The 24,384-nt window shown below is 38.8% G+C and overlaps 1 pseudogene; it reads left to right on the plus strand.

Moving 5' to 3' along the window:
* The first annotated feature begins 1,564 nt into the window (after positions 1-1,564).
* LOC118828059 lies at positions 1,565-19,336 on the plus strand (annotated as a pseudogene).
* The last annotated feature ends 5,048 nt before the right edge of the window (positions 19,337-24,384 follow it).

Consider the following 24,384-nt stretch of genomic DNA (forward strand, 5'->3'; position numbering starts at 1 on the left):
AAAAGAGAGAAAAAAAGGGGGGGAATAAAAAGCTAGCATGAAGTGTGCCTCAATCAGTTCACAACTCCACCAGCAATGTAACAATGTTCCCATTTTCCCATATCCTATCCAGCATTTATCATTTTCCTGTTTTGTTTCTTTAGCCAACCTAACAGGAGAGATGTGTTATCTAAGAGTTGTTTTGATCTGCATTTCTCTAATCAGTAATGGGCAGCTAGGTGGCACAATGGATAGAGTGCTGGGCTTGGAATCAGGAAGAATCAAACACTTTTTAAAGGACAAAGTCAAAGGAGAAAACAGAATAAATGGGGGGGGGGGCGAATAGAATGGAAAAAACTATAATTAGTCTTTCACAACATAAGTATTTTAGAAGTGTTTTGCATAACAATATATGTATAACCAATATTGTTTTGCTGACTTCTCAATGAAGGTGGGTGAGGAGGGAAGAAGGGAGGGAAGTTAAAATTCAAAGTTTTAAAAAGAAATGGTAAAAATTGTTTTTGCATGCAACTGGGAAATAAGATATACAGGCAACGGGGTAAATCAATCTTGTCCTACAAGAAAATAAGGGAAAATGAGACAAAGGAAGGTAGTGATAGAAGGAAGAGCAGACTGTGGAAAGGGTTAACCATAATGCATGCCATCTTGGGTGAGGGGAGGGGAGACATTGGATGAAATTTGTAAATCAAAATCTTCTGGAAATGAATGTTGAAAACTAAAAATAATGAATTAATCTGAAAAAGGAAGAAGAAGAAGAAGAAGAAGAAGAAGAAGAAGAAGAAGAAGAAGAAGAAGAAGAAGAAGAAGAAAAGAAGAAGAAGAAAAGAAGAAGAAGAAGAAGAAGAAGAAGAAGAAGAAGAAGAAGAAAAGAAGAAGAAGAAGAAGAAGAAGAAGAAGAAGAAGAAGAAGAAGAAGAAGAAGAAGAAGAAGAAGAAAAGAAGAAGAAGAAGAAGAAGAAGAAGAAGAAGAAAGGAGAAACTAGGGAGGATACCTAGGGCAAGTGGGTCACTACTCAAAGAGGACAGAAAGAAGGCAGAGCATGACAATATTTATTTTGCTGCCACCTTCTCTCTCAAAAAGAATATTAAAGATGGAGAATATTAAAGCATGGTTAAGAAATCAATTAAGTCCACTGTAGCTTAGAAGATAAAAAGATAACACCTAACCTTTTTTAGGGTTAGGTCAAGTCATCAGGATCTCACAATTTAATATCCACCATTACCTCCTCTGAGCCCGGATTTGGATATTTGTTCTCTCTTCAGTTGAACAACATGCATAGGTGGGCTGAAATTTAATTGTTGACAGTCTGAAATCCAAACAAGATAAACTGGATGAAATACTTCCCTTCTCTTCCCTTCCCTTGCTTTTTCTATGCAGGTTAGGGACAGGTTAGTTAGGAACATATTTCAAAACATATCTGTAAACTTTTCCTTCCTTGGTTGCTAAACTAATCAAAGTTAATGGAAAACTAATCCTCCTTATCTACAAGGACAACCTGTTTGTTGACTGGGGGTTCCCAGCCCCCGTTTTCTACCAATGATTATAAAAGTCTGCAATCTGAGCTTGTACCTCTGAGAGCTGTAAGACAATCTCTCAGGGCAATGGATCCTTGGGGAATCACCACAGCTGCCCTCTTGGCTTGTGTTCTTTTCCTGATCTTCTTCTCTCTATGGAGCCAAGAATTGAAAAGGGGGAAACTGCCACCAGGTCCCACTCCTTTACCTTTTATTGGCAACATCCTGCAACTGGATTTCAAAAACCTCCCTGCATCATTTTCACAGGTAAAGGATCTGGATTTGGGGTTTGAGTGGTGGGGAGAGACACAAGGTATTCAAATGAATAATTGAATCAAGAATCATGGTGTTTTAGAGTCCTGGGTCATGGATAATGTGATGTAAGCACTCTTTGAGTGATGTCTCCATTAGCAATGAGGTCAGGCATGTAGGATTGTTTTCTCAAAAATTTAGTAGCAGAAGAAATTCAACAACAGGATCAAATCTTTATCTTTTGTAATGTATCATACTGGACTTTGTGAACACAAAAAGAAAATCAACCATTCAGTTAATGAGGACTTCTTCTGTATCGATCAGGGAAAAGGTACTGTGCCAGACACAGAAAAGAAACATGGTGAATAAAACAATCTCTCCTTGAAAGAGAGTAGATCTTGTCCTCGAAGAGGTCATGTTCTACTAGAAGCATACAACAAATTCATACATAAGTAAGTAGAAGGTAATGAGAGGACAGAGAAAGCACTTGTAATTGGGGTACCCACAAAAAAGTTTCAAGTAGGAAGCTGAGCTGGAACTTGAAGGAAGGAACAGATTCTGATTGGAAGAGAGGGTGGGAATGAATTCCAGGCAGGGGAGAGAATCTGGGCAAAAGTTGGAAGGGAATATAGCAAGGAAGTGAGCTTCACAAGAATTTAAAGTTGGGGATGAGGGGGTGAAATGAAATAAATCTGAACATTTAGGTTAGAGGCAGCTATGGAGGCATTTAAGTACCTTGTTACTGAGGCAGTACAGAGCCCCTGCTGACTTTGGAGTAGAGAAATGATATGGAAAAAAATGTGCCACAGGAATATTTAGTTGTTAGTCTTGCAGAAATACTACAAGCAGGTGAGAGAACTTGGAGGCCATTGAAAGAAGAGATGAAAATATCATTTATTAAGTAAGTGCTAACATACTAGTATTATGAAGATGACACAGAATAAGAGGTTTCAGCTGCATATTGTTTGGAAAGGCACTGTTCTCTTCAGGGCAAATTAACAAAACTGAACGGGGCTTTTTTAGGGTAAGTATAATGAAACCTATTTAATGTAGCATTTATATGGATACATATGAATGATAATAAGACAAGATGCATAGATCTGAGAGTTATCTCCATAGGGGTTATGAGGTTACCAAGAATAATAGTGTAGAAAGAGAAGATAAGATGGCTTAGAAGAGAACCATATATGGATTTCTGGTGCAACATGGATTATGATCCAGCAAAGGAGGCTGATAAGGAGCAATCAGACAGGTAAAAGTGTGGAGGGGAAGGGGAGAGAGAGAGACAGAGAGAGACAGAGACAGAGAGGAGAGAGAGAGAGAGAGAGAGAGAGAGAGAGAGAGAGAGAAAGAGAAATTAGAGAAACCTAGAAAGAAGAGAATATATGACAGGGTCAAATGCTGTAAAGAGGTCTAGAAGAATGTGGATTGACATAAGGCCATCAGAGTTGGCTCTTAAGAGAATATTAGTAACTTTCTAGAGATCAGATGAAGCTGAATACTGATGACTGAATAAATGCTGCAAATATTTCAGAAATGTGAGGGGAGACAATAAGAATAGGTAGCTTTTCTTAGGAAACATCAAGCCCCTCTGCATCCTGTGTGGCTTTTTTCCATGTCCTCCTATAAATCTTGCATGAGACATCTAGCCAACATCAATGTCTGGCCCTTTTTTTATAATCTCTTTGCACTAGGTAGGTACCAATGGAGCACACAGGGAAGGTACCTCAGAAAAATACTATGCCATACAGTGACAGGCATTCCCAAGGAGCAAACTAAAAGGAATGAGAATACTATTTCATTGTCACACAGCTTATGCCTTTGTATTCCCAGAATTCATTGACAACATATGATCCCATGCATGCATATATATACATTGTCATGGTACATTATGAGGTAGTTGTGGGGATAAATTCCAACTTCCTAAAGTTTCACACTGAACCTCTTCCTATTTCTTGGCATTCTTTTCACAGCTGGCAGAAAAATATGGACCCATCTATACTCTTTATCTTGGAACCCGGCGTATTGTGGTGCTACATGGATATAACATTATGAAGGAAGCTCTAATTGATCAAGGAGATGTATTTAAAGACAGAGGAGTTCTTCCAATATTTGAAGATGTATTCAAAGGACAAGGCAAGTTTAATATATTCAAAAGAGTCACTGGCAGAATATTCCATTAAAAGTATTGTGCTGCTCTCAGTATCTAGGAAAAGACCTTCATTAGAGAAGATACCTAATACCTGCCACACTACATTGTATTTTGGTTTGAATTAAATAAAATTTAACTTCATTATTGAATTAAGCCCAAAAGCCTATGGCCGCCATGCACACTGTGCCCTCCATCACCTCCTGTGTTACAATAACCAATGTCCTTTTCTTCTCCTTTGTCTAGGAATTGTTTTCAGTCATGGAGAGAGGTGGAAACAACTCCGCAGATTTTCCCTCATGACCCTAAGGAACTTTGGGATGGGGAAGAGAAGTATCGAAGAGAGAGTTCAAGAAGAAGCCCAATGCCTGGTGGAGGAGTTCAGGAAAACAAAGGGTTGGTTTTCCATTCTGTCTTCCTGCCTACGTGGGGTCCAACTGCTCACCAAATCCAAGTACTAAATACTACTTGGTTTAGGAGCCATTTTAAAAGTCTCTGTCTTGTCACACTGACCAACTATTCACTCTGCTGGGGCAGAGAACTCCCACCTCTCTTTTCATACTCAGGTATTATATGCTTATCTAGTTTCCTTATGAAGGGTAAAGGAAATTATCCAAGAGAACAGCATTCACTAGCCTTAGAGGAATTAAACACCACATCCAGGAATGGACAGAAGAGATGTCCAGTTCTTACATGATTGGAGACATTTCTGTTACAGTTAGTTTTTCCTCTTTTGGTAACTTTTCTCTACATTAGGTCAAGCCACTGATCCCACCTTCATCCTTGGCTGTGCCCCATGCAATGTAATCTGTTCTATCCTCTTTCGGGATCGATTCAACTACAATGACAAGACATTTCTATATCTGATGAACTTGGTAAAAGAAAACATTCAACTACTTAACTCACCATGGACACAGGTAAGGCCAGAACAGTCTTCTTATTCTGTGGTCATTTGCTCAGTTTCAGCAGCAGAATCAGAGTAGCATAGGCTCTCATCTCTTAGCAACGTCCCCAACACATATGAACATACAACCCATATTCACATATCATGCCCTCAAGGACAATAACATCATGCAATATATTTGATTATCAATTGAGATCAGTATAGATACTTTGCCCCCTGTAGGCCTCTAAACTAGTTCTAAGTGAGACAAATATTTAAATTTTATGGAAAAATATCCGATTGGAGCTTGGGATATCCTAGATAGGATAGTGTTCACAGATGTGGTCAAGTAAAATAATTGTGAACAAAGAGCCTGCCCAGACCATATTGGAGGGATTAGGGAGGACCACTGTCCATACCTAAGTGAACAAGTCAGTTAGGCCAATAGCTTACAATGATCCTGGGAGTGCTATGGCCTAGTCTTTATGGTGGACCTTTACACATTGGTAAGAGCTTCCAGATCCTTTGACAGCCCAGGTCACCTGCATACTGGGACTAGATGCAATAGGAGGACTTTAGTAGAGGAAACATCAATTACTGCTTAATCCAAAACTGGTCATTTGGTTAGTAACTTTAACAAAGTTATCAATATTTCTGTATGTAACCAAAGTGAACAAGCAGTGATAGAAAGAAAAATTCATTTAACAATCTATTGAACATATAAAATATTTGGGAATCAACTTACCAACATGAACAATGGAACTGTTTGAACACAATAGTTACAAAGCTCCCTTTATGCAAATTGAGACTGACCTAAATAATTAAAGGAATCTCATTTGCTCATAGGTAGACTGAACAAATATAATAAGAATGGCACTCAAACCTCATTTCTTTTATTTTTGTAATGCCATACAAATCCAAGTATTATTTCATAGTGCTAGAAAAAATGATGATAAAATTCTGCTGGAGACAAAATCTCAAGAATCTCAAGGGAAATCATGACAAAATGGGAGAATAAGGGGGCCTAGCAGTACCTGATCACCAAATGCTTTGTTACTAATTTAGAAATAGAGAGGCAGGTCAGTGAAATTGATGAAGTATAATGCAATTAGAAACAAGCTACCCTTGTGGCCTAATGCTTGATATACATAAAAACGACCAGCTAGTAGGGCAGGAACTCACTATTTGAATTTTTTTCAGTACTGGAAAATCTTGTAAATATTCTGGCAAAAAGACAAGGTAAGACCAACACTTCACAATGTATGCAAAGATTAGCTTCAAAATTATACATGACAGATATAAAAGGTCACATCACATGTACTGTAGATATATGAGGAAGAGAATGCATTTCAGATATGTAAAGAGTGGATTTATAGAATCACAGAAGATAAAGGGAGCAATTTTTATATATAAAATTGAAAATTATTGGCACAAACAAAATCAATGCAGCTACAATTAGAAAGAAAGCAAATAACTGGTGGAAAATGTTTTGTAACAATTTCACTGGCAAAAATATCAATGAAAAGATTTATAAAAAATGATTCTACTTTATTAAATCTATCCATCAAAGAACAACTGCAAAAAACTTATGATCAAGTATTTCTCAAAGGAAAATATCAAAGGTACCCACAACCGTATGAAATAATTGTTGCAAATCACTAATAATTGGAAAAGTGAAAATAAAGCAAATCTCACTCTCATTTGGCAAAGATGATAAAAAATAAAGTGACAAATATTGGTGGAGCCTCTAGAAAACTGAAACATTAATATGATGGAGTTCTTCTGGAAAGCCATTTGGAACTGTGCAGCAAAAGTCAATAAACTACATATCGTTTCAAACAGGAATGTCTCTCTTAGTTTCAGCCCCTATAGATACAGTGAAAAATGAAAAGGACTCATATTTACAAAAATACTCATATTGGCTTTTTTTCTTGTAGCACAGAACTGGAAACTGAGGGGCATGCCCTTCAATTAGGGAATGGTTGAAAAATTATGTTACATTAATTTGATGGAATCCTATTTTACTGAAAGAAATAATGAAAGGAATTAGCTCAGAGAAGCCTAGGAAGGACTGTATAAACTGATGCAGAGTGAAATGAGCAGAACTGGGAGATCATTTTATACAATTACAACACATTGTAAAAGCAAAGAACTTTGAAAGATTGAATGATTCTGATCAATGCAATGACCACCACCACGGATTCCAGAGGAGCCATAATGAAATATATTACTCTTTTTCTGACCAAGAGGTGACAGACTGGATATGCAGAATGAGACAAACACTTAAGAATATATCCAATGTGGGATTTCTCTTTTGCTTGGCTATTCATATTTATTATGAGAATTTTAATAATTTTTAATTCTAGAGGCAGGAAGAGACAATGTTTGTTAATTGAAAAACAAAATATAAAGAAAGAAGTTGGTTTTACACTCTCTTCCCTAAAGAGAATCTTTCTCTTCCTCTCACTTCAAGTGCTGAACTTCCCTGATGGTCAGAGCTTTCCTTTTTTTGAAGCCTTTATTAAATTCCCCCTCCCCTGAGTCCTAGTAATTACTCCCACTAGAATATGGCATCACTGTACTCTGCTAATGTCCCATCACTGGAGGAGAAAGAAGTGTTGTCTTCTACCCAGGTTTCTCTCTCTGCTCTATACCCATTTTAGTTAGAGAAATGAGATTGTTGCTTCCTTGAACTTCAGTGATGCCAATAGCTTCTGACCTCCCTAATATTCTTGTATATTTCTGTGAAACTTATGGTGTCCAGTTAGGATAAAGTGTTCTGTCTACTGATGAGTGCTAGAAATTCCCACTCTTTTATATTCAATATCAAGTCTTTTCTGAATGAATGCCTTAAAAACATTCTGCCACTTTACTGTACTTTAAAGATTGTCCAAAAAAAATGGCCCCAAATTGATTTCTTATAAAAGTGGACAAGTCTCGATTTTTCCTTTCAAATGATACAAAAAGTACATAAACAAAGGTAAAAATCGTATGTTGGAGTGACTATGGGAAAAACAAGCATATCAACAAACTCTTGATGTAGTTGTGAATTCTCCAGGCTATCTGGAAAGCAATTTGTATCTATCACTCCCAAATTAGTAAATTATATATGTCCTTCGAACCATTGATACCATTATTTGGACACTAGCCAAAAAATATCAAAAAAGAAGAAAATATACAAAATTGAATGATATGCAAAAAAATTTGAAACAAGTCTTTTTTGAGGGGGCTGCGAAGTACTAGAAACTGAGAAGTTGCTCATTCAATGGAATATAGCTGAACAATTATGGTAATAAATGCAACTGATTTTCTACTATGTTTTTTAAAATGATGAAAAGGTCAGCTTTACGCCTTTATGAATTGATGCCAAGCAAAGTGAGCAGAACCAATGTGGTCAATAACAAAAACTTTGGAAAGACAAACACCACACAAGGCTAAAGTACTCTGATCAACGTAATGACCCACCATGATTCCAGAGAAACCACAATGAAACATGGTGCCCTCCTTCTGACAGAGAAGGAAAGGACTTAATATATGGAATATGACACAAATTTCTCACTATTGCCAAAGTGGGGATTATTTTTGCTCAGGTGGCTATATACGTGTTCAAGGCATTTTGTTTTGCTTTTATTTTCAATGTATAGTGAGGATGAGAGAGAAAATACCTTTGTTAATAAAAATATAAACTTGAAAATAAATGCAATGCCACTGAATAGGACTAATAGTTTTAAGTAGAGATATAAAGTTGTCTCTTTATGAAAGTAAACTCACATAGTGTTTGTTTGGGTAGGGTGGGGGGGCCTTAGCTCTACAACCTTTTACCAAGCATTTAGAGTGCTGTCTCCCTGGAAATCACAAAAGAATTTCTAGAAATACAAAGGCAATTCAACGTTTCATTTGGGAAAAAGTGAAGGAGCATCAAAAGATATTGGATCCCAACAACCCTCAAGACTATATTGACTGCTATCTCTCCAAGATGCGACAGGTAGGATGCATGGGGGAAGAATCTTGCTAATTAATCAAGGGTGATATTCTAAGGACTCTTACAGGCCACTCTCCTCAAAGCACAGGAAGAAACACCAGAGAGCCTTGAGGATTCCATTGGCTTTCTAGTAATTAGGCTTTACTTGGTCTGACCCTGTCCTTTATCTGAACTCTGTAAGTGAAATAGTTGTAATGGGGGGAGGGTCATGGGATTGTCTCAAAACAGTTCACAGACTCAGACCATCTCCAACCAAAACAAAGGCATTTATTGAAAATTATGCTTTCCTCTTACTAAGAGGAACCAGCAAGTAGCAAAGCAAAAACAGAGATTTTTATAGAGAAGAAAGTACCACCAAATGTCCTGGGTCTGATCCAAATGTCCTGGGTCTGATACAAATGTCCCGGATCTGGTTCAAGCCATGACCCCATGATTACAAGAACATACACAAAAGCAAAGCAAAAATGTGCATGCAGTTACACATAATTCATCTGATAATGATATTATAAAAAAAAATCTCTACATCATAGGTTCACCTAAAGGACAATCTTTGCTATTACTATGGGCAAGTCACTTAATATCTAAATGTGAGAAAATGCATGCACTGGAGGTGGAAAAGCTAACCACCTCAATTTCTTTGACAAGAAAATGTGAAATGGGTTCATGAAGGATCAGATATAACTGAAATGACTGAACGACAAAAGAAAAACCTTCAAACATTATATAAAAATAGCTATAACTAGCTTCCATAAAAAGCTCTCAAAATTAATTAATTTCAGGAAGAGGACAATCTTTCTTTTGGTCTACCAAAAAATGAAAAAGATACAAAAGCCTCCCAGAAACCCACAAAGCAATTCAGAGAACAAAATAAAGCACTTAAAGTATCCCATATTCTCCCCTAACAATGAAAATTTACTCATAGTTGCCATCAGGACATCAGTCCAACATTCCAGTTAATTCTTAGCTATCTCCCAGTCCTGCGTACTTCCACTCAGACTGATGGAAGAAGCTAGGTGGTGGTATGGATAGAGTACTGAGCCTGAAGTCAGAAATACTTGTGTTCAAATCTAGAATCAGACACTTTATAGCAGTAGACAAGTCACTTACCATGTCTACCTCTATTTCTTCAACAGTGAAATGGAGACAGTGATAGCATCTACCTACCTCCTATGGCCTTTGTAAAGACCAAATGAGATCATATTTGTAAGGTGCATAGCACAGGGCCTGGAACATAGTAGATGCTTGATAAATGCTGATTTATTCATTCCTTCACAGTCTAACTCAGTGGATAAAACTTCCTCTAGAAGGAATAATCACTTTGGGAGGGTTGAACAAGGCAGTTCTCTTTCCCATTGGATCTGAACTATCCAAATAACTCTTGCCAATGGGGGTGGGGTTATACCAGGGAAAAGTAGAAAGGAAGTGTCTTTTTCCCCTCCCCCCCCAGCCCTATCCTGGCAGTAAGCCTTAACCCTTTTCTTCTCTATTCACATCACAACCACCCTAGTTCAATTCAACATCATTTCTTACACAGACATTAACAATTCTTTCCTAACAGCTCTCAAAACATCAAGCCTCTCAATCCATTCTTCACAACATCTGCAAAAATAACATGTAAAAAGTCCAAGAGTCACTGGGTCATTACTGTGATCAGAAAGCATCAGGGCTCCTAAGACAAAACACAAATTCATCCGTTTGGCTTTTAACACTCTTCACAATCTGGTGCCAACTTTTCTTTCTAGCCTGGTTATATATTTCCACCCTCACCCCTTCTATGTTCCAGCCAAACTGGCTTCCTTGTTGTTCTCTATACATAATATCCCATCTTTTGCCTCTTTGCTTTCATACACTCTGACCCCCATTCCTGGAATACTCTTTCTTGCTTTCCTCAACTCTTAGCAGTCCTAATATCCTTCCACATGTAGCTGCTATCTCCTTCAAGTAGCATTGTCTTATTCCTCCTGTTGTTAGTGTCACATCCAAAAATCTCTGTGTATTTATCTTGTATAGATCCCATGTAGATTTATCTTTAAATGTGTTGTATTCGTTTAGTAGAATGCGAACTCTTTAAACATAGAAACTGTATGATTTTTTATCTTTGCCTTTATATCCCCACTTCCTAGGACTCTGCCTGGCACATAACAGATATTTCTTATATATTTCTTTTTTGAGTTATTTAATACACTGAAAAAATGTTAAACATCAACAAACTAAATACAGATCATTGAAATGTTCACTAGAAACTTTTTTCCAGGTTGATAGCGACTCCTTTAACCCACTTCCCTAGATATATTCCCACTTTGTTCCTTTCGCCTTTATTTTACTGCCTTATTTCAGTGGTCCTGTAGCAAAGGGAGATTTATAAAAAATGTCGAATTGACAGATAAGCATCGAGTATTGAATACATTGTTTTATGTTTTCTCATCAATTTGTTTAGATTATGCTTGCATGGTTCAAAGTTTTCCATGTCAAATACCTGAATCACTTTGAGTTTCTGTTTGGGAAATGCTTAAAATCCACCCTTCTTTCTAAACATCCATCTTATTTTTCATTATTGTTATTATTATTATAGTATTTTTATGTAAATACATGTAAAACCAAATTTTAACATTTATTTTTAAAACTAAGTTCCAAATTCTCTTCTTCCTCTCTCCTCATCCAGCTCTCTGAGAAGGCAGGAAATTCCATACAAGTTATGCACATGTAGTCATGAAAAACACATTTCCATATCAGTCATATTGGAAAGAAAATATAGACAAAATAAACTCAAGACAAATAAATTTTAAAAAGTATGCTTCAATTGGTATCCACTTATCATTAACTTTTTCTCTAAAGTCCATCTTCTTTTATCAAATACTTATGTCCTCCAACCCAATGAAGAAAAGATAAACAAAACCCTTGTTAACACATAAGCATGATCAAGGAAATTAAATGTCCATATTGGCCATGACCAAAAATATGTGCCTCATTCTGCATACTAGTCCATCAACTCTCCTTCAGAAGGCATGTAGCATTCTTCATCACTGGTCCTCTGCACTCATAACTCAAAATTGAATTGATATTGGTTCCTTAATCTTTAAAAATTGCACAATTTTACAATGTTGATGGCCACAAGTCCATCTGATTCCATGCACGATTAAGCTCAGAATGTCCGAGGCTGGAATGAAATTCTTCGTTAAGTAGTAAGTTTCCCATATGTGTAAGTCTCAAGCTGAAGCTGGATGACAACTTAAGGAAGATTTTTAAAAACAATTTCTCTTTAGTCACAGCTTGGCTGGTAGAAGTTCATGTTTCCTACACATTTTGAAATTCCATATTCTCTACCACAAAACATTTCTCTCATTTCCTCATTTTAAAAATCTAAAATTCCTTCTTACTGTTGTTGTTGTTTTACAAAGTTGTTGTCCTGTTTTGAGGTCAAAATATCAGTATAAAGTATAACTTACTAAGTCATTAAGGTTTAAGTGAATTCCTTGATCAGGTCCTCTCAACACTATACATATCAATGATAGTAGATAGAGAGCTTGAAGGGATCCAACTCTCTCCTCTTATACGTGAGGTAACTGGAGCCAAGAAGAATTAGGTGACTTTTCCATGGACACATACATACCTCTTAGCTGAGGATAAATTTACATCCAGATCTTCCCAATTCAAAGTCTAGTCCTCTATCCTCTATGCAATATTGTTTGAGGAGAAGTTTACCTGGGAAGGGCAAGCATGAGGTTGGGCCCTGGAAGCCAGAGGGTATTGGGAAGGGTCTAGTCTCTTAGATTAGAGAAATGAAGGTGGGAAGGGCTCCTAAGACAAACTTTATGTACTTCATATGATTACTAAAAGTGTTCTCTGCTCTCTCACATTACTTCATTTATTTTGTATCTCTCCTTTAGGAGAAAGATAATCCCCAGTCTGAATTTGACTTGGAGAACCTATTAGCATCTGGAGGAAACTTACTTACTGCAGGAACAGAGACAACCAGCAGCACTCTACGATATGGCCTGCTGCTCATTCTGAAACACCCTGAGGTCCAAGGTAAAGTAGAAGATTAGCCATGCTTACAGACCAGATTTGCTTTCTCAGCCCTGTACCTTGCTCAGGAGCTGGCACCATGTCTTCACCTCCTGGATTTTCATTACTCCCACACAGATCAGCAACAGGTCAGACAGTAGCACTTGGGCAGGATATAGTCATTATTACAGTATGTGAAGGATTGTCTTTGGGAATTCAATCCATTTTAACAAACTTGTATAAAGCTCCCATCATGTGCCCTCAGTTCTATGATCAGGATGCAAAGACTTATGTCAAACACCCTTTTCCTCAAATGACTTACATTCTACCAGGGCGGGGTTTGCTGGATTCTAAGAGTAGAACCAAGAACCATTGATAGAAATTGAAACTGACACCTGGAGGCTTCATGTAAGGAAAGACTTACCAACCATTCAAATTCTCCCCAAAGACCATTCAGCTCCTCTGGAGGTTTTCAAGCAAAGGCTATATGACCATTTGTTTGTTCCATTAGAAACAGGATTCCTGGGGGTGGAGCCAACATGGCAGCTTAAAACCAAGGACTTGTTTTCAGTTCCCCCCCAAATCCCTCCAAAGACCTGTAAAAATAACTATAAACAAAGAGAAAAAGAAACCACAAAATGACAGAGGGAAACAAGTCTCCAGCCCAAGACAGCCTGGATTGTCACCAGGAAGGTTCTATCCCACTGTACTGGGAGCAGAGGAAGCCCAGGTTGGACAACATCAGGACAGACCAGGCAAGGACTAGACAGGGTGGATCAGGCATCAGCGCCTAGAATCACTGAGGTGTGGCAGTTACCAGACTTCTCAACCCACAAGCTCCAAAGACAATGGAGTAGGTCAGTGGGAAAATTGCTGAATCTGGATGAGAAAGGTGTGAGGTGCGGTCCCAGCCCCAGGAGCTGCAGGGGGCAGGAGGAGGAACCTGCAGTGGCTGCTTCCAGAGCTCCACTAGCAGCTGCTTCCAGAGCCCCTAGCTCACACGATGGGAGGAATCAAGCAGTGTATTAGAGCAGGAATGCAGGGATTGCTTTGCTGGTGCAGAGGCAGTGTTCTCTTGCTTTGCCTTACTTGGATCTGGGTGAAGGTCCTGGTTGGCGATTCTTGGGGGAGAAGAAGCAATGGTGTGGTGCTTGTGGTGACTATGGAGAGGGAGTCTCATGGTAGTTACATGGCAGAAAGGAGTGCTTCCACTCACAGAACAGAGCAAAGTCCAGGAGAAGAGTATCATACCACCTCAGAATAGAAATAGCTTTGAACACAGCAGCTCAAAACCCGTGAAACTTGGGAGAAAGCACTCTCCACTGTGAAAGCAGTAGTACCCTGGCAAAAAGCTCAAAAGTCAAGTAATTGGCTGTGAACATGAGAAGTGGAATAAAAGGACTCAGACTATAGAATCTCTTTTTGGTAACTAAGAAGGTCAAAACATACAGACAGAAGAAGTCAACAAAGTCAAAGAGCCTATATCAAAAGCCACCAAAGAAAATTTGAATTGGTCTCAGGGAATGGAAGAGCTAAAAAAGGATTTGAAAAATCAAGTGAAAGAAGTAGAGGAAAAATTGGGAAGAGAAATGAGAGTGAGGCAAGAAAATCATGAAAAACAAGTCAACGACTTGCTAAAGGAGATCCAAAAAAATTGAAGAAAATAACACCTTAAAAAATAGACTAACCCAAATAGCAAAAGATCTCCAAAAATCCAATGAGGAGAACAATGTCTTAAAAGACAGAATTAGCCAAATGGAAAAGGAGGTGCAAGATACCACTGAAGAAAATACTACCTTAAAAATAGGATTGGAGTAAGTGGAAACTTGTAGCTTTATAAGAATTGAAGAAATTATTAGACAGAACCAAAAGAATGAAAAAATGGAAGACAATGTGAAATATCTCATTGGAAAAACCATTGACCTGAAGAATACATCCAGGAAAGATAATTTTAAAATTATTGGACTACCTGAAAGTCATGATCAAAAAAAAGAGCTTAGACATTATCTTTCAAGAAATTATCAAGAAAAACTGCCCAGATATTCTAGAACCAGAGGGTAAAATAGAAATTGAAAGAATCCACTGATAAACTCTTGAAAAAGATCCCAAAAAGAAGACACCTAGGAATTTGTAGCCAAATTCTAGAGTTCACATGTCAAGGCGAAAATATTGCAAGGAGCCAGAAAGAAACAATTCAAGTATTGTGGAAACATAATCAGGATAACAGAAGATCTAGCAGTTTCTACATTAAGGGATTGAAGGGGTTGGAATATGATATTCCATTGGTCAAAGGAGCTAGGATCAAAACCAAGAATTGCCTACCCAGCAAAACTGAGCATAATACTCCAGGGAAAAACATAGATTTTCAATAAGATAGAGGACATTCAAACTTTCTCAATGAAAAGACCAGAGCTGAATAGAAAATTTAACTTTCAAATACAAGAATCAAGAGAACATGAAAAAGTACACAGGAGAGAGAAATCGTAAGAGAATTACTAAAGTTGCATGATTTTGTTTACATTCCTACATGGAAAGATGATATTTGATGAGACCTTTCTCAGTATTAGGGTAGTAGAAGGGAATATCCATCCATACGGACAGAGGGCACAGGGTGAGCCGAATAAGAAAGGGCAATATCTAAAAAAAATAAAATTAAGGGGTTAGAGAGGCATATATTCGGAGAAGGAGAAAGGGAGAGATAGAATGGGGTAAATTATCTCACATAAAATTGGCAAGATAAAGCAACTCTGTGGGAAGGGAAGAGGGGGCAAGTGAAAGGGAATGAATTGCTCTCATCGGATTTGACTTAAAGAGGGAATAACATATACAGTCAATTGGGTATCTTACTGTACAGGGAAGTAGGGGGGAAGGGGATAAGAGGCGAGGATGATAGAAGCAAGGGCAGATAGCGGGAGGAAGTAATCAAAAGCAAACACTTTTGAAAAAGAACAGGGTTAAGGGAGAAAAATGAATGAAGGGAGACAGGATAGGATGGAGGTAAATATAGTTAGTCTTTCATAACATGACTATTATGGAAGTGTTTTGCATAATGATACATATGTGGCCTATGTTGGATTGCTTGCTTTCTCAAGGAGGGTGGGTGTGGAAGGAAGAAGAGAGAGAATTTCTAAAGTTAAAAAAACAAATGCTCCAAAAAAAAGTTGTTTTCACATGCAACTGGGAAATAAGATATACAGGAAATGGGATGTAGAAATCTATTTTGCCTTACAAGAAAGTTAGGAGAAAGGGGATAAAGGAGGGGTTAATGGGGTGACAGAAGGAAGGGCAGACTGGGGAAAAGAGCAATCAGAATCTACGCTATCTTAGGTTGGGGAATGGTGGAAATGGGGAGAAAATTGGTAACACAAAGTCTTGTGGAAATCAATGTTGAAAACTAAAAATATTAAATAATTAGAGGTAAATTTAAAAATTAAAAGTAAAAAAATATATAGTCATTCAAAAAAAGAAACAGGTTTCCTGTTCATTTGTGGAAGGTCCTAGGTGAAAAACATGTCATTTCTAATGCTGATAGTCTATGCCTCAGCAATTTAGGATATTGAGACAAGAGATAAGATACATACCTGGTGAATGATTTAAATCAAGATGATAATATCATCAGCAACACTATGGAATTCAAATTAAAACATCTACTTCCTTTGGCAATAATAGCTGGCATAAACATAAAGAATATAAGGTTTGCAAATCACCTAAAACAGATAATTTCATTTGATGGCCTTGAAGGGAGTGCAGATATTATCTCCATTTTACAAAACAATGGGATATTATATTTAGAGGTGTAAAGAACCTTAGAAGACAGATAATGTGTGATCCCATTTTTCAGATGAGGAAAATGAGGCTTAGTTAGGTTTAATGACTTGCCTAAATTTATATAGATGGTGTCTACAGAGGAATGCAACCACAGTTCTTCCTGACTCCTATCTAGTAAGCCGCAGAAAAATATCTCATTGCTCCTCATTTGAGAAACATCTTAGGTCATGTGATGAGGCAAATACTCCACAAAGGCTCTGTTGGGCATTCCCAGACCAGAAAGCTGAGTGTCTATTCATGTTTTTGTCCCTGCAGCAAAAATTCATGAGGAAATTGACCGTGTGATTGGACCTAATCGAATTCCTTCCATAATGGACAGACAAGATATGCCCTATACGAATGCTGTGGTGCATGAAGTGCAAAGATTCATTGACCTTGTACCTCTCAACGTGGCCCATGCAGTGAACCGGGACATTCAATTCCAACAATATTTCCTCCCAAAGGTCAGTAGTCATGGGGCCATGGGACCTAGTGCTGGAAGACATCTCAAACATCATCTGGTGCACTGATCTCATTTTAGACATTAGAAAATCAAGTTTGATTGTCATGATCTCATAGGAAGTTATGCCTTAAGGAAGTTTTTTGGAACATACAAGTTATTTTGTATGTGGTGTTGAATGAAGAAATGGTGGAAAAGATACACTTCTCTTGGTTCTCCCTGCTTCAAATTCATCATGGCAACACTGAAAAGAAAATGCACAAGCAAAATAACTGAGTAAGATTGCTCAAGAGAAATTTTTGTCTATGTCTTTTCCTTTTACCAAATACTGAAGTAGATTGGGTACATAATATTATCTGTCCCATTGTGCAGATGGAAACATTGAGTATCAAGGCAAATAACTTTAACAAGGACATTTTCAAATGTTGGACCTGAAACTAGAACCGAGGTCTTTAGATTCTAAAACATAGATTTCTGGGGGTTACGAAATAAACATCAATTAAATTAAATTGAAGTTTCCTAGCAATAGCTCAGCAGAACTATTCTACTTCAAAGAAAGAAGGGAGAATTCCACCTAATTTCATTCTTAATATCCCCCATTGTGTGCATTGTTCAGTTCAAATCATCAATGCTTTAGCAAGAACCTACAATGTGAAAATTCCTGAGCCAAGTGCTGTTGACAAGAGGCAAGAATAGAAGAGTATTTGACCAAAGTGGACATTGGCCTCTCCTGGAGGGAGCACAATTTGGAACCAGAAGGTCAGCCGCAAGTATTAGTTCTGTCCTTACCAGAGTGACTTCCTGCTGAAGAAACTCCCCCGAAGGAAAACTGATGCTATAAGCATTGGGTCATGCACTGAAAATTCAAATATCCTGCCTGTCCAGAGTCCAACAGGCAGCAGGTGTGGATGTGAAATATAGACCAAGGAACTGGAGGGAGAGAGAGCACAAAGAGCTCAGGGCCTTAGCCAAGGCTTCCTATAGGAGGTAGTACCCAAAGGGTACTGGGGATTCTAAAAGGATGAAGTGAACAAGGAGTGCCTTCCAGCCACAGAACATGTACATTTTAAAGACACAAAGACCACTGAGTGAACACTGCAAATGGAGAACAGCAGTTGAACTAGTTTAGCTGGAAACCCAAGGAGGTCATGATGGGGACAATAATGGGCACATCAACTCAGAAAGCTATACTGAGGCCTATGATGATTCTTAATGTCATAACCTTTGACTCTATACCATTCATAAAGAAGAGTGTATTTAGTACTAGAGACAATAGTGATACCAAGGATATTCATGATAGTAACTGACTCTCCCCTGGAATTTCTTCCCTCTAGGGCACAACAATCTTCCCCCTGCTCTCCCCAGTCTTGCATGACAGCAAAGAGTTTCCCAACCCTGACCAGTTTGACCCCCAGCACTTCCTGGATCAGAATGGAAAATTCAAGAAAAGTGACTACTTCATGCCTTTTTCCACTGGTAAAAAGAAACCCTTCCCATCTCTACCTCTCACTCTAAAAGGAGAATCCTTTTACCCCTCCCATCCTCCTCTGACTTAGCCTCTTCCTAATAGTTCATCTGAGGAAATACTTCCCCATTGTGATATATGACACATTGTTTTTCTAGTATTCCCATAGTCTGGCTTTTCCTGAAAGCCCTCAACAGATGAGCTGAGCCTGTTAGCTGGCTCACCTGCTCCCTTATTTAGTGGAAGTCTCACTCCACTGCAAGATACAGTGTACAAAGGCTCGCCATGGGAAGAATGGTATGAAGAGGGAATTCCTTCCTGCCCCTAGTGACCATTAATGGCTGAAATATAATGAACGATAAGAGTTTCCATCAGTTTTGCCCATCTGCATCCTTCCTTTTTGCTCCTTTCCCCCACTATCGTTGTGGAACACTGAGTCTGTTTCACTTCAGCTGACACTAATATTCTGTGAAGATTTCTAAGCACAATTTTTCTTTCTTTCTAGGAAAACGGTCTTGTCTTGGAGAGGGCCTGGCAATGATGGAGTTGTTTTTGTTCTTTACCACCATTCTACAGAACTTCACACTCAAATCTGTTGGAGATCCAAATGAAATTAGCCTCAGGACCAATCGTATTAATATCAGTCTTCCACCATATTACCAACTATGCTTTCTACCTCGCTAAGGAAGAAGACAAAGTTGATTTGGAAAATTCGCCAGCTGGTTTCATCTTCTGTTTTTGACTAGAATCCCCTTGAGGGAAATAAAAAATTCCCTTCTCATTATTAAAAGAGGAGCAAACTTCTATGGGAGGCTATAATTTTAGTTTTAAAAATGCTCTTTATTGTTATAAACTGTTTCTCCTCCTACCTGCATGACTATTACTTCTCAGTCTACTTTGCTGATATTTATTATGCTATGTGGACTGCTAGTGTCCCCCAAGACAGTGATCTTCTTTGCTCTTATTTTTCTCCCTATGGTCTCTCACATGAAAATCTTATCAGCTCCCATGACTTATCATTGGATCAATATATCCAGCTCCAGCCTCCTTTCTGAGCTTCAGTCCCACATCACTAGCTGCTTATTGAACATTTAGAAACTGTATAAGCTCAATATCACTGAGACAAAACTTATTTTCCCCCTGAACCAACCCACTTCTGAACTTTCTCATTTCTATTAAGGAGACTATTACATTTCTAGCTCATAGTTTCAAGATTCGTAACTTTGGTGTCAACTCTTCTCTCTCATTCCGCATATCCAATAAGTCACCAAATCTTATTGTTCTTCATCTCCACCATCTCTGGCTTCCTTTAAGACTCAGCTCAAATACCACATTCTGCAGGAAGCCTTTCTTGGTGCTATTCCTTCCTCCACTCCCACCTCCACCATAGTATCTTTTCCTTTGAGGCTACCTTCCATTTACTCTGTATTCACTCTAATATTTGTATGCTGATTTAGGAAAAATATGGTCTCCATTAGAACAAAAACTTTTTGAAGGCCGGACACATTTTTGCTCTTTTCTTGTATCCTCGGTATTTAACACACCACCTGGTACATAGTAGGCACACAGTAAATTTTTATCAATGAATTGTTGTTTAGCACCAATAATATGGGAGGCATGGTGCTAGACCTCAAAGAGATAGAGCCAAAACCACAACTGTAACAGCTTTAAAAAGGAGCTTACATTCAGAAATTGCAAATTGCCTACAGAGTAAACCCAAGATTCTTAGCCTGGAAATCAAAGCTTATCATAGTATGGCTCCAACCTAACTTCCTAGCCTTATCTCAAACTTACTACCTCCAGACAATCTATGAAACAGCCAAACTGAACAGCATTCTGAAGTCACATGTTCCATTTTTATCTGTTGTTTGCTCATTTTCCCAGCCTATTACTAGACTTTTAATTCTTAATTAAAATGGGGTTCTGCTTCCAGGATGGAGGCACATTGTCCCAAGGTTCGGGGGTTTTGTGAAGCTGTTGCTAGAGATACTTTCAGGGACCTGTAAGTTTTGAGTTCTTCCAAGGTAGTGGTAGGATCTAAGGAGAGGTGTTTACTACTCTTCTGGTCTGTGCTCTGGTATGTGACTGAACACAAGCACTCTTTTCTGTCCTGCAACTGTGAGAACAGCACCCCCTCCACTGTGGCAGCAAACTCTGCTATGCTAGTGCTCCTTCCCACCCTGAGACTGCCACCTAAGATGAGACCCAGATCCAAGTATGGGCAAAGCAACAGAGTCCTGCCTCAGTGATAGCATAGAGACCCCTAAGACTGCTTCTTCTGACCAGTTGTTTGACCCCTTTACTGTCTATTGGCTGAGAGCTCCAGAATCAGCCACTGCTACCACCACCAATTCAGTCACTCCCAAGGCCTCCTTCTGGTTTGCTGGTGGCAGGGATCTGTTGCAGTGGCCTGTGCTGGACTGTGCTCCACTCTCACCCAGTTGAGATAGAGCTTTCCTTCTGACATTCAAAGTTGCCTTTGGTTCCCTGGGCTGAGGGGTCCAGAAACCGCCACAGCTGCAAGTGATTCAGTGCCTGGGCCTGTTATAGATTTGTTGGGGACTAGTCTGCCCCATTGTACTTGCTAGTATTTTGTTTAATGTTTTTGCATCAATATTAATTAGGGAAATTCATCTGTAGTCTTCTTTGTTTTTACTCTTCCTGGTTTAGGTGTCAGCATCATATATGTGACATAAAAAGGAATTGCGTAGGACTCCTTCTTTGCCTATTTTTTTCCAAATAGATTATATAGTATTAGAATTAATTGTTTGTTTTTTTTGTTTTTTTTTTAATTTTATTTAACATATTTAGTTTTCAGCATTGATTTTCACACGAGTTTGAATTACAAATTTTCTCCCCATTTCTACCCTCCCATCCACTCCAAGATGGCATATATTCTGGTTGTCCTGTTCCCAAGTCAGCACTCCCCTCTGTCACCCCACTCCCCTCCCATCCCCTTTTTTCCCTTCCTTTCTTGTAGGGCAAGATAAATTTCTACACCCCATTGCCTGTGTATCTTATTTTCAAGTTGCATGCAAAAACATTTTTGTTTGTTTTTGAACATCTGTTTTTAAAACTTTGAGTTCTAAATTATCTCCCCTCTTCCCTTCCCACCCCCACCCTCCCTAAGAAGTCAAGCAATTCAACATAGGCCACATGTGTATCATTATGTATAACCCTTCCACAATACTCATGTTGTGAAAGACTAACTATATTTTGCTCCTTCCCAACCCATCCCCCTTTATTGAATTTTCTCCCTTGACCCTGTCCCCTTTCGAAAGTGTTTGTTTTTTACTACCTCCACCCCCATCAGCCCTCCCCTCCATCATCCCCCCGCCTTTTATTTTTATCTTCTTCCCTCTTCTTTCCTGTGGGGTAAGATTCCCCATTGGGTATGTATGGTATTCCCTCCTTAGGCCAAATCTGATGAGAGCAATGTTCACTCATTCCCCCCTCATCTGCCCTCTCCCCTCCTCCCACAGAACTACTTGCTCTTGACTCCTTTATGTGAGATAATCCACCCCATTCTATCTCTCCTTATCTCCCTCTCTCAGTATGTTCCTCTCTCATCCCTTAATTTGATTTTATTTCTTTTAGATATCTTCCCTTCATCTTCAACTCACCCTGTGTCCTCTCTCTCTCTCTCTCTCTCTCTCTCTCTCTCTCTGTATATATATATATATATATATATATATATATATATATATATATATATATATATGTACACACATAGATATATACATACATACACATCCACCCATACATAAACATACATGTATGCATATTCCGTTCAGCTACCCTAATACTGAGGTTGCATGAATCATACTCGTCATCTTTCCATGTAGGAATGTCAACAAAACGGTTCACCTTTAGTAAGTTCCTTGAAATTTCTTTTTCTTGTTCTTTTTCTTGATTACCTTTTCATGCTTCTCTTGATTCTTGTGTTTGAAAGTCAAATTTTCTATTCAGTTCTGGTCTTTTCACTGAGAAAGCTTCAAAGTCCTCTATTTTATTGAAAATCCATATTTTGTCTTGGGGCATGATACTCAGTTTTGCTGGGTAGGTGATTCTAGGTTTTAATCCTAGCTCCATTGACCTCCAGAATATTGTATTCCAAGCCCTTCGATCTCTTAATGTAGAGGCTGCCAGATCTTGGATTATTCTGATTGTGTTTCCACAATACTCAAATTGTTTCTTTCTGGCTGCTTGCAGTATTTTCTCCTTGACCTGAGAGCTCTGGAATTTGGCGACAATATTCCTGGGAGATTTCTTTTTGGGATCTATTTCAGGAGGCGATTGATGGATTCTTTCAATTTCTATTTTTCCCTGTGGCTCTAGAATATCAGGACAGTTCTCCTTGATAATTTCTTGAAAGATGATATCTAGGCCCTTTTTTTGATTATGGCTTTCAGGTAGTCCAATAATTTTTAAATCATCTCTCCTGGATCTATTTTCCAGGTCAGTGGTTTTTCCAATGAGGTATTTGGCATTGTCTTCCATTTTTTCATTCCTTTGGTTCTGTTGTGTAATATCTTGATTTCTCATAAAGTCACTAGCTTCCACTTGCTCCAATCTAATTTTTAAAGTAGTATTTTCTTCAGTGGTCTTTTGGACCTCCTTTTCCATTTGGCTAGCTCTGCCTTTCAAGGCATTCTTCTCCTAATTGGCTTTTTGGAGCTCTTTTGCCATTTGAGTTAGTCTATTTTTCAAGGTGTCATTTTCTTCAGTGTATTTTTCAGTATTTTGTTGGGTCTCCTTTAGCAAGTCATTGACTTGTTTTTCATGGTTTTCTCGCATCCTTCTCATTTCTCTTCCCAATTTTTCCTCTACTTCTCTAAGTTGCTTTTCCAACTCCTTTTTGAGCTCTTCCATGGCCTGGGACCAGTTCCTGTTTTTCTTGGAGGTTTCTGTTGTAGGCTCTTTGACTTTATTAATTTCTTCTGTCTGTATGTTTTGGTCTTCTTTGTCACCAAAGAAAGAATGCAAAGTCTGAGACTGAATCTGGGTGCGTTTTCACTGCCTGGCCATATTCCCATAACTTGACCCTTGAGTTTTTCACTGGGGTATGACTGTTTGTAGACTACAGAGTTCTATGTTCCACATTTGGTGGGGAGGTGCCAGCTCTGCCACACCAGCACTGCTCCTTCCCCAAGAACCCCCAACCCGAACTGGGCTTAGATCTTCAGCAGGCTGTGCACTCCTGCTCTGATCCACCACTTAATTCCTCCCACCAGGTGGGCCTGGAGCCGGAAGTAACAACAGCTGTAGCTGCCCCACCTCCGCTGCCCCCCAGGGCTGGAAGCCGAACCGCGAACTCCTTCCACTCCCGCAGCTTTTCCCACTAACCTTCTCAGCAGTCTTTGGTGTTTGTGGGTTAAGAAGTCTTGTAACTGCTGCAGCTCACATATTCAGGGCGCTAGGGCCCCCTCCGCCCGGCTTCTGCTCTGGATGGTCCATGCCGCTCAGGCTGGCCTCTGCTCCACTCCGTTCCCAGCTCCCAGCTCCCAGCTCCGTGTGGGATAGACCTCACCCAGAGACCATCTAGGCTGTCCTGGGCTGGAGCCCTGCTTCCCTCTGCTGTTTTGTGGTTTCTGCCATTCTAGAATTGGTTCAGAGCCATTTTTTATAAGTTTTTGGAGGATCTCCGTATGGAGCTCACACTATTCCCTGCTTACCAGCCGCCATCTTGGCTCCGCCCCCATTGTTTTGTTTTTTTTTAATGTTTGGTAGAATTCACTTTCAAATCCCTATGTTCCTGGGATTTTTTTCTTAAGGAGCTCATCAGTGGCTTAATTTCTTTTTCTATGACAGGGTTGTTTAAATATTCTACTTCCTCTTCTGTTAATGTGAACAACTCATATTTTTAT

The sequence above is a fragment of the Trichosurus vulpecula genome, chromosome 8 (assembly GCF_011100635.1).
Source record: "Trichosurus vulpecula isolate mTriVul1 chromosome 8, mTriVul1.pri, whole genome shotgun sequence".
Lineage (NCBI taxonomy): Eukaryota > Metazoa > Chordata > Mammalia > Diprotodontia > Phalangeridae > Trichosurus > Trichosurus vulpecula.